Source organism: Andrena cerasifolii, chromosome 7, assembly GCF_050908995.1.
Source record: "Andrena cerasifolii isolate SP2316 chromosome 7, iyAndCera1_principal, whole genome shotgun sequence".
In the NCBI taxonomy this organism is placed as follows: domain Eukaryota; kingdom Metazoa; phylum Arthropoda; class Insecta; order Hymenoptera; family Andrenidae; genus Andrena; species Andrena cerasifolii.
In genome coordinates this window covers 7,612,299-7,623,072 of record NC_135124.1, presented here as the reverse complement: position 1 = coordinate 7,623,072, position 10,774 = coordinate 7,612,299, and the positions used below count along the sequence as shown (strand labels likewise).

The following is a 10,774-nucleotide window of genomic DNA, read 5'->3' as shown; positions in this document are numbered from 1 at the left end:
ATCGATAACTTTTTCGCCCGCAATCGCTTCATTTCCCCCGTTCGTCGCGCATAAAAACGAACGGCGATCGAGTTTCCAGCGGGGGAGAATTAAATACAAATATGTCGGCGTCACACCGCGCGCTCGCCATTATCCCAGCCCGTAAACATTAATTTTACTCTAACCGCATTATTCGCGGCAGATTTAACTATCAGTCGACAGACGTACCGATTAAACGGGTCCCGCTTGAAATATCGACGGATCCTTTTAGCGTCGGTGCGCCGTCGTTGCATTTTTCATTTTCCAGTCGACCCGCCAACAGCCTGCTCGATAGAGCTTCATTAAAATGTAGTCGCTTGACCGTGCAATTTGTCAACCGTGGATATATCCGATAATTGTTCCGCTGCGTATCGCTAGCAACGAAGTAGACACACGTCCGGCGTTCTTTCCGCTCCGCTGACAAGCCTTTCCTCACGACCCTGCGGCCGTGTATCGATGACAAAAATAAAAACGGGAAAAGGGATAAAAAAATAAAATAAATTATTTGTTGACAGAAACAATCGACCAACGAGACACTATCGCCGACCGATATGATACGGGTGAACGCAATAGTTTTTAAACCCGACGACAACAACGATGGCAGTTAAATTGTGGCGGTACAGATTTATTGCGCGAGGAACTAAAGCGTGATGTCAAAATAAAACGGGGTTTGAGCTTTGGGGTATGCACTGTGCGGTGTGGGAGATGATATTCGAAGCACTACTGAATACGAAATACTGATACTTGAAAATTCTAATACTCCTGCAGAGCATCGTCTATTTAGTAGAATATTTCTTCTACTATTGAAACTTAGCAGGAATATATGGCAAGAAAGTGGTTAGGATTATTGCAATTGAAAATAACTGTGTTGAGAATTTTTTAAGTACTTTTGATATTGAACGAATGGTTTAGGATAGGTGAGATGGTTTGACACGCAAGAGAAATGTTGAGTTGGTAAAAGATTGGCAGTTCGAGTACCTTCAATTAACTGATTAGTTATTTTTTTTTTAAGTGCCATTATTTATATTTTTAAGATAATAAAACAAAAATGTAGAAATAAATAGTTCTGTCAGATATTCTTTGCAAAGAAAGCTAATAATATTATTTTGTATGTTGGTAACAGTTCTCAGTTGGCAACCATTTTGAGCGTTCGCCTTTTGTTTTACCATAATTGAAGTTCGATAGACCGTTAGTAGTAGTAGTAGATGCGTTCTATTCTAAGAGACACGTTTTTGCGTTTTATACGTTTTGTATCAACTTCCTATTATTCTTTGTGTTTTGCTATCGGAATTTAATTAATATCTAAAAGACTGATCTCATAAAGTATTCATTTACATAATTTTTTTTTAAAATAGTTTTGATAAATTTGAAATTTTACAATGTAGCATTGTTATATTATATGATATTCAATAGACAATATACACTTGCTAGTTCGTATTATCCGGGAAAACTGTAATTTATAAAGAAATCTCTCAAGTCCGGTATGGTCTAGTGGCTAGGATACCTGGCTTTCACCCAGGAGGCTCGGGTTCGATTCCCGGTACCGGAAAATTCTCTTTTGCATTTTTTCTCAAAATTTCCCCAAAATTCGTTGCTTACTTAAATCATAAAATGTTTGTTTTTTCAATTTAAACATAATTTCATAAAAAAATACCAAAACGAAAGATGCCAAATGAAATAAAAGAGTGAAGAGCGAACCAAGTGCACCACAAAGATCAGACGGAGAAGTCCTCAAATTTCCTGAGGTATATAAGCGAATCACCTCTCTTCTTTAACGAAAAAAAACTTTTTTCCTATTACGAAAACGATGTCTCCCTCTTCAGTAGTTCGTCGGGAAATACTTCTATTAGGGTTCCCCTCCAAACAAGCTGCGTCGATCGAGAAAAAGTTACTCAATTAGACCCCGCGGACGTCGTTCCAGAACTTTCTTTGTGTTTGACCGAAACTCAAATTCTGCCTCCTTTCACGCCTTCTCGCGAACCGGGCACGTACTCCCAAAGTTTTCGCATGGCGTTACAGCGCGCGCCGCAAAGGCGAACTTCTCGACTCGGTACCCCGGACACGTGCACGTTGGAAAATGAAAGAAAAAAAAAAGAGTATTGCTGTTGGAATGTACAAGCACGCCTAGTATCACTTTTTTATGTTGCAACTAAATGGAAAAAAAGGATTTTGGCCCATGAGGGGATCGAACCCGCGACCTTCGCGTTATTAGCAGGACGCTTTGATTTTTTTTTTACCACATGTGATAAACTCAAATAAAAGATACTTTATGTTCATGCGTTATTCAAAGCTTCGAATAGCGCGAGTTATCTTTATTTCAAACACCGCGGATAAATAAATTTGTTTGAAGTAAATTCATTGCACGGTGGAAGATAATTTTTTTATTCGAACCGTCGAATAAGGTTTTCATCTTTATCCGTAGTTTATTCGGCTTTTATTCGAAGGCTTTTATTCGAGGAGACGCGGAAACCAATCTAAGTACACACGTAGTACAGGTTCATCCCTTAAAGTTGCAACTTACGCGCCCGCGAACAGACGAAAATGGCAACACCACCTCATGGACGCATTCCACTAAGTACAGGCATGCACTGGCCAGGCGTTCGGAGTGCTGCCAGTGACCGCTGGACAGCAGTGATGCCCGAACTTCGAGAATTTTAGGATGGTCTTTTTCAAATTAACGTCGCAAAGAGCTGTGCGGAATTTCCCAACCCAAGTAAGCGAGCCGCGCGCTTGCTTCTTGCTCACTGTCCAGTTTCGTGAAACCCGAGAGTCGACGCGTGCATCGCAACATGTTTCAACGTCTGGAGACACTTTTAACACATGCATGGACATAAAAGAATACGTGGAACCTACTTTGTACTTTTACAAAAAATTATCGAGTACAGTAACGTTTTTTCCCCATTAGAGTCACATACTTCTACCTCTGTCAAATTATATCTGACACCAAGCTAAATGGAAACACTACATTACAAGAAACGAAGCGACGCATTTACGAATTTTCGTAATTTCGACTTTTCTCTCGGACAAAATCGGCCTGCTTTTAATTGCATCATAATTATTGATAATCCAGCGAAATAATAAAAACAAGTTCTCACAAAGCTTGGATGAAATTTACCTTCATTATTCTGGAATACATGACATTTTGTAAGATACAAACTTAGGAGAATACATAGCTCGAAAGTCCGGCGAAGTTGGTTTCGAGGGTGGCGCGATACATCGCCAGTGACCGATAAGAAAGTTTAATAAAAATGTCCCGCCAAATAAGTGCCCAGTTTGCTACCTATCGCGGGACTCCTTTTATTTCCCACCCCCTAACGAACTCGAACGCAGCCCCTCCGTGAAACACCCCTTTATCGCGACCGTCTGTGCTCTTTTTTCCCTCGGTTTGTTCCCATTACACCTTGGAATATATCGCCATCGAGTCAGTCTACGGCCCGCCATAAACTATTAAGTCGTTGCAGGTGTCTAGCACGACTTTATACGACGTCAGCAAACTTTTCGTTCCGCAGTGGCCGGACTGCTACCAGATCGCCAGAGACTCTTAGCTGGACCTGTAGGGCGATATGTATGGGGCTTAAGGTCACTGCTCACAGAGGGGAGCAGAGTTGAAGGACAGAATGGCTATTTGGCCAATTACAGGAGCCGTTTCATACGGACGACCTAGGGTGCAAGTTCACCGGACTGATTTCGTCAGGACGCCGAGCTTTCCCAGATTAACTCTTTTGCTGATTAACTCTTCTGCAGAGAGAAATCGGAAGTATGTCTTAAGGGTGGCAGGACTCTCTGAGTTTCCTGTCTGTGGGATATTTTCGTTCAGCTTAGTTCGTAGCTTTGGAAAAAAAAATTTATTTTCTGTAGGTAGCTGTGTTTGTTTTGTTTAATTCAGTTTTGAAATTTGAACTACGTCAAGCCTGATGAAATCTATATCATACACGTGTCCCTGAATAACGTACAAATGAATGCGCGAAACACGCGGCGATATTAAAATCTGGGAAACAATGAATCCCAATATTTTGTATACTGTTTCAAATAGAGAATAGTGTTTTAGGCTTCAAGGGCAACACTAGATATTATATCCAAGTTTTACTTACGATACGCAGTGAGTATCATTACTCGCCCAGATGGGAGAAGGACAATAAAATGCGGAAAACTTCACCCACCTGGAAAACACAAAAAGAACGTGGCATTTACACCGCTAAAAGCATTGATTTTTCAATTCAGTGTTCGATTTAAAAAACGAAGAATAGCGATGTACATATGAATTATATTAACGTTTACTAATTTTGAGACTTTATAAAGCCTACTGAACATGCAACGTGATAAATTTAATTTAAGATTACACAAATTCAGAACCGCTGCTTCTTTCGTTTAAACTATTTATCAGCCGAATTTATTGAAACTACTATCAACGTATCACAAAATAAACCATGAACACGTGGCTGATATTTATCCCAATTATAAAAACATATTACATTTCCACAGGTATCGGTTCTAATTACAAGCAGCAACATTATTTTTTTAACTGCCCGGTTGTATTAAATATCAAAACTTTTTAACACTCCTCTCCCGTTTTAATCATTCTGTGCTCGATTCAGTGCCCGTGTCCGTCATTGTCAAAGACCGGGGTGAGGGAGCTCCGCGCAGCGGACACGTAACCAGGAATGGGATAATTAACGATGTATCCTTTCTCTCTCTCCTCCTCTGTCGGTCCTCGCAATTCGCATATGGCATGGTCGATCGAGATGGCCAGAGAAAGGCGAGGAGTATCGTGCAGCCAAAGAGTACCTACTCCTCACCGGCCCTCGAACAATCAACGATGGAAGTTTCTACTTGGGTGGCAACTCCTCACCTTTTCCCTGCCCGTCCCGCGTCCTCGCAATCCTCCGCGCGCAGGAGAACGAATTAACAGCGAGGGACCGTGAGACAAATTTTTGTGTCGCGACAACCTTTGCTAATGGACGACTCCGCTTTTTGCTGCTAACTGTGCAAGGATACGCCGCGTAAAATAATTAGAGGATCGCGTTCCTTCACGAACAATTCCAGAGGATCAACCGAACCCTTGCAACGGGGGAAAGTACTAACTAAATGAATATTTGACGTGAGGACAGCTTTGGTGAATCTTTGTACTTGGTGAAAAACGTATAAATTGCATGATAGTTCTTTATAGATCACTTTTTTCAAACATGCATAAGTTATTAGTGTATATTTTTAATTTTAAATTGAATAAGTTTTTTCAAAGTTAATTATGTTAAGTACTAACATTAAGACATATCGATTTTTCTGTGAAGAAATTGAATTTACAAGCAAATTTTAGTCAACTTCTTCTAAAGTGTACTTATGTAAACATGTAAGGGCTGGCCTTCTTTATAAAAGGGCCCGGATGCGAGAAATATTTTCGGGGTTCCAAACAATTTCTCAACGGTGAAAAAGCATAACATCTTTTCCCGAAAAAGGGATAATAATAACAGTGATAAAGAAAATAAAATGAAAATATAAACGCGCTAAACATTAATATATTTAAATAATTGATATTTTGATTGCCATATCTATCATTAATAAGATTAGATTATTATATAACTATATTAGAAATTATATTCCAACTTCGTTTTTGACAGTTCTCGCATACCGTGGCTACCACAACAACAATTTTATTGTGGTGTGCCCGTAGTATTACTCATCCTGTGTTTAGAGCGAGAAATTCAAGTCGGTTTATAAAATTAGATTCTACTTAATCGACTAAAAATTGTTCGTTCTCATTCTCTTCTTTTTTTCTTTTCTATTTTCTTCACTTCTCCTTTTTCTGGGGGCCCTGTACAGCCCGGGGCCCGGGTGCCTTCCCCCCGTTGCGCCCCTCTATAGTATGTAATCCCACACCCCCGCCCAAATAATGGCTTCAATATCGCTTCTACCCTTAACAACAGAAGAGTGAAGCCAAATGTCACTCCAACTTCGAAACAGTTACTCCGAAAAGAAATCTGCTGAGAACTGTGCGACATCCACAAAATCAGGGAATATTCTATATCCGGATCCGCGCCCCATTCACACAGCGACCAGCTCGTTAGCTGGCCGGCTGGAGGTTGCTCGTTTCGCTCGATTTCCTTGGATAATTGATCGAGAATGCGATCGTAAAGCATCGCAATTATTTCCTTAATAAGGAGGCAATAACACTCGTTCGCCGTAATAGGAAAGCAAGGGAGACGGGATAAGAGAAGAGGCTGAGAGGAGTGGGAGGCCGCAAGAAATAATGGCGGAGGTCACGGCGACGAGGACGGATTTCTTTCCTTCAACAATGTTGCCACTGTAATTAAAGTTAAATGCGCGTCAGTCATCTCGATCTTCATTCACTCGCGGCCTGGTGGTATAATGTTGGTAATGGCTCGACGGAGGATTCCTTCCCTTTCGCTTCCCCGCCCAGAAATCAGGTACAAAATATGTCTTCGGCCGAAAATTATAGCCCCAACAATATTAGCAGAGAGAGCTTGAACGATGGTTAAACGAGGCCCGGCGCTGGAAATTATTTACACAACCGCAGGATTGCCTTTGCTTTCCCTTTTCCGTGGATGTTAATACAGGGTGTTCGGTGAAACCTGGTAGAAATCGAGGGAGGCGGTTCCTCGTGAAAAGATGAATGAAAATTTTCTTTTTTTTTGTTATTTGTAGCGATGTCTCCGAGGAAAATGATCTTTAATGTGAAATTAGAATAGTATAGACTAGTAGTGACATTAATATATTTTTTTTAACCCTCAACCGTTCCTCACTTCACGAACTAAATTTGTCCCTCGGTGTCGAATTGACACAGCGGTATAAAATCGATGAAGTGACAAGGTAAACAGTATTTTTCAATAGTTTTGTATTCAAATACTGTGTCTTGCTACTTTAAAAGACTATTGGGAATTAAGTAAGAGAACTAGTGATACTTATTATCATAAAAGCTACACAATGTCGCGAAAATAAATATAGCCACACATAAGAATTAGAAAAGTAAAATCTCTATTTAAAAGTAAAAAGTTAATTCCTAAATTTACTTAAAAGTAGAAATCCATTTAACACGTTCGCGACGGGGCGTCCCACGGGACAGACAAGAATATACCACCGGTGGTACATCCCGTTGCGAACGTGTTAAATACAAAAAGTGAATCTCTAAATCTGTTTAACATGTAGTTAAAAATACACGGAACCAACTTACAAGACCAAAATCGTTTCTCTCAAAAACTATTCGACAAATTTACAAAAAATTATTATACAGTCCTTATTCGTTTTTTCACAAAGAATCGATCCACTGCTGGCTGGTTGTGCCACTTTTTAGCGAGCACTGTGTATAAACGCGGTCGTAATCAGGGGCGAGCAATGCAGAGGGATGCGCAATTTTTGCCAGCCGATTTAATTACTTGCGCGCGATCGTTTCGATATCGGGGGACGCTGAAATTGTACAGTTAATGCAAAAATAACAGGAGGGAAAACGGCTCGGTGAATAAATACACGGTACAATGGTAATTGGACGGATTGAAATATTGCGTTTATCGTTTAATATTTATGAGCTTCGAACTGTGAGCATGGCCAAGTTCATCGACCTGCCAACTGGGTCACTTTGATAACCTTTCGGCGGATAGGCCTCTAACTATTAAACGACCCACGGTTCATGAAAGGGAACGGCTCCAACTTCGCTCGCAATAGTAACCTGGAGCAACTAAGTACGTACTAGACGAGTGAATCGGCGCGCCAAGTAGAACGGCTCTAATTATTTAATGAATTGTGTTCTTTGGCGCACTGATATTAGTGCTTCGAATTAGGCTACAGATGGAGTAGCTGCAAGCATACAGTTCAATATTTCTGTTGCTTTTTGTGAAAATTGTGCGGAGTGAAAAGGTGAAGAAAATAAAAATGATTTATTTTGGAAGGGGGGACGTGATTAGAGAAAGGCCATTCTTCTCGAGATTATTGTTTCAGAGTTTTCAAGATTATTAGGATATTTGGAATGGAAATGCATGTTTCAATGATGTTTAGAATACAGAGAAGTTAAAATTAAGAAGCTGAAAAGTTAAATACCTCGTAAACTATTGAATGGCAACACAAAAGGCCAAGCATGAGTCAAAGTGTTGTTCACCCTTTGCACAGTCCAAAGTATGTCTCTCAGGCACACCAAAATTTAAACCGATGGTACACACTGGTATTATTAAACCTTGTGCAAGTGGAAAAATTCATGATTCGCAGAATCAAATGAATTATTGAATTTACAATTGCTATACTATATTTTCCGCTGTTTCAAAGTACTATCTCTATTGCTTCAATATTTAATAAAACTAATAAAAGATCTCTGTTCGCTTAACGAGCTAGTACATAAATTAAAATTCAAAGTATTAAAATCGATGCTCAGTATTTTACGTGTTCCCCTCTTTAGACCCCCGCAATAATATTAGGCGAGGCACTCGGTGCGAGAGAATGATAACAGTAATCATAATAACATAACCAAATATCTGTCGGCAATGGGTCAAATAATTTCCGCGTTAATTAAGTGGACAGCGCCAGACAGACGACGATGAATCCAGCGGTAGCCGCGATATCATTCCAATGATAATAAGACGAGAGAAATTGCTCTTCGCAACGAATTAACGACAAGAAGTGGCGTAATGCCGAGCAGCGCCAAAAGCTGGTCCGTGGATAAAATTTATTATCCAGAATCACCGCCGTGGGCCGAGAAGGGATTAAGGCGGATTCTCAAGGCGTCTCTCTCCACGCCACCGTGCAAAGGGAGGCGTGGTCCCATCTGCGATTCTTTGGGCCTCGTCGCGTGTTCGACGGGCATAACTCAGCGGAAGGAAAGTGTATTACACGCTCCTAAATCTGGCGTTCGAACGGTGCCCTCTTATTAATAATTACACACGACTGGCCGTTATTGTTGCGGTCGCGGCGCTTGCTAATTGTAAATTGTGCCTGTGAGCCGAGTCCGCGCGAGAACGTGCTCCCCCCAGCAAAGAAATTGAATTTCTCCGTCAAATCTTGGGAACCAACAACGTGCCCGCCACGAGCAAAGCATTCTTTTATAAACACTGTTACACCAGATGCGTTCCGCATCTCCGAAATTCAATTTCTGTTAGTGTCTGTAGAAATTGTTTTTACATATTTAAAAAAACAGTTTAAAATTATGTTGTTTTTGAGCAATTGAGCTTCTCACTTTACTCTTCGCTCGAGTAGATTAATTGCATCTGGTCCCCTTTTTTGTAAGTCCTTAATATTTGTTGAAAATAAATATTTTCATCCGCTAATATCTTCAGCATCGCCTTCGAAACAATTCCAATAAATGGATTCAACGTTTCTAAGCATGCCTTGCTTTCTTTTTGTTTTTCTACTGCTAAATACTTTTCGCATTTTCAATTACTTTGTCACGAGTATAAACATGATTGGCTAATTTTTATAATAATAAAACATAAAATATTGCATCATCTGCTTGCCCCGAAGCTCCTTAAAAGCAGAAGAAGCAGCAGCAATTAAACTGGTTAAATATCTCTTAAAACATTTAGTGCCGTGTCAATTTACCGAATTCAATAGCTTCCAGACATGTATTAACCATTCCGACCAAATGAAGCGCAGCAGAATTGCCACGAGACAAAATGGTAACGCTTCGTGCACACAAAGACCGCGAACACGATCAACACCTCGTTCAAGACACCCCCCTACGAGCGTACCTCAAAAAGCCAATTCCCCCGGCTGGTTAGCCAACAATACCGCAAATTGCGATCACGTTGTTCCTCCCTAACCGGGGACTCTCGGTAGACGGGATTTATTGGGCGAAATCATCGCCGGAGGCAGGTGAAATTAAGGTGGATTCACGAGGTGTCCCTCGTCGCGGCTTTCGAAAGGGGCGTACACAGGGCGATAGATTCTTCGTTGTTGCGTGCAATGAGGGTGTAATTCAGAAAAAGTCCGCGTATCACGTGGCCCTAATTCTACCCTCGATTAAGGCTTATTACCGGTAAACACGATCAAAAGTCTCGGATCCAGGGGGCAGGAGAGAGAAACGGCGTTTCGTTGCGTCTCAGGCATTCTCAGGTTCCGCTCCCTTAGGAAGGATCCTTATGGGTGCAATTACACGGGGTAATTATATCCCCCCCCCCCTCCCTCCCTCGGTGGCTCGTCCTTCACGTCCAACCTTGTCTCTTTCTCGCTGGTGCGCGGAGGCTCGTTTGAACGCGCATCGATCGATCCACGGAACGAAACGCTCGTTATTATCTACGGCCTATAAGGAGGTCTCTCGTAAGCAGATACATCCACGGATTGTAATGGGAGTACGGGTAATTATAGTAATTTAGCCGGTGGTACGTGGACACGAACGAAATATCGGCTTACCAACGTTTCGTGACAATTTGTCGTTCGATGGGAGAGTAATCGCTTCGAGTATCGTCAGAATAGTCATCTTCATAAGCTGCCCCGGAAAGTTCTCTTTTTCAACAATTTGAAAAAAGGCCATCGATCCACACCGTGTCGAAGGCCCTCTCGAAATCTATTAAGCACAATTCCTATGCCAGGATAGGTCAGCTGTGAACTTTGACAGGGCGTGGACTGTTGAATCGCGATGTTTGTGTTTACAAGTTAAGGAACTTGTAAAGAGCGCAAAGGAGACAGAGAATAGTGCTCGAATTCCTGTAAGCCTGGTCACCAAATGTGTGGTGACACTGACCGGGCCCAAGTAATCCCTGGGACAAGTTTATTGTAGGAGAAGAGGACTGGAGTCGGTGAGAAACCCAAATATTTAAAAGGG

General features: G+C 41.3%; 1 non-coding gene across 1 annotated transcript; it reads left to right on the top strand.

Moving 5' to 3' along the window:
- Window positions 1-1,495: 1,495 nt before the first annotated feature.
- On the top strand, window positions 1,496-1,567 carry Trnae-uuc (transfer RNA glutamic acid (anticodon UUC)). The gene has a single exon. It is a non-coding gene; the product is annotated as a tRNA-Glu (tRNA).
- Window positions 1,568-10,774: the final 9,207 nt, after the last annotated feature.